Genomic DNA, 1,032 nt, shown 5'->3' with positions numbered 1-1,032 from the left:
CAGCATCACCAAACCAGCTTTAAAACAAATGCTAAAGGAACTTCTCTAGGCAGGAAATACAAGAGAAAGAAAAGATTTACAAGAACAAACCCAGAACAATTAAGAAAATGGAACATACATATTGATAAGTACCTTAAATGTAAGTGGATTAAATGTTCCAACCAAAAGACATAGACTAGCTGAATGGTTACAAAAACAAGACCCATATATATGCTGTCTACAGGAGACCTACTTCAGACCTAGGGACACATACAGACTGAAAGTAAGGGGATGGAAGAAGATATTCCATGCAAATGGAAATCAAAAGGAAGCTGGAGTAGCAATCCTCATATTAGACAAAATAGGCTTTAAAACAAAGACTATTACAAGAGACAAAGAAGGACACTATATAATGATCAAGGGATCAATCCAAGAAGGAGATATAACAATTGTAAAAATTAATGCACCCAACGTAGTAACACCTCAATACATAAGGCAAATTCTAACAGCCATAAAAGGGGAAATTGACAGTAACACAATCATAGTAGGGGACTTTAACACCCCACTTTCACCAATGGACAGATCATCCAAAAAGAAATAAATAAGGAAACATAAGCTTTAAATGATACATTAAACAAGATGGATTTAATTTATATTTATAGGACATCCCATCCAAGCACAACAGAATACACTTTCTTCCCAAGTGCTCATGGAACATTCTCCAGGGTAGATCATATCTTGGGTCACAAATCAAGCCTTGGTAAATTTAAGAAAATTGAAATCATATCAAGTATCTTCTCTGACCACAATGTTATGAGACTAGATGTAAATTACAGGAAAAAATCTGTAAAACATACAAACACATGGAGCCTAAACAATCCACTACTGAATAATGAAGTGATCACTGAAGAAATCAAAGAGGAAATCAAAAAATACCTAGAAACAGTAAAGCAGAAACTAACACACCATTGTAAAGTAATTATATTCCAATAAAGATGTTTTTTAAAAAAAGAACATGTAAGAAATGTTACCAAAAAAAAAATTCCTAGAAAC

This window comes from Delphinus delphis, chromosome 4 (genome assembly GCF_949987515.2).
Source record: "Delphinus delphis chromosome 4, mDelDel1.2, whole genome shotgun sequence".
Taxonomy (NCBI): domain Eukaryota; kingdom Metazoa; phylum Chordata; class Mammalia; order Artiodactyla; family Delphinidae; genus Delphinus; species Delphinus delphis.
The sequence above is the reverse complement of the archived record's forward strand: the minus strand, read 5'-3'. Positions refer to the sequence as shown.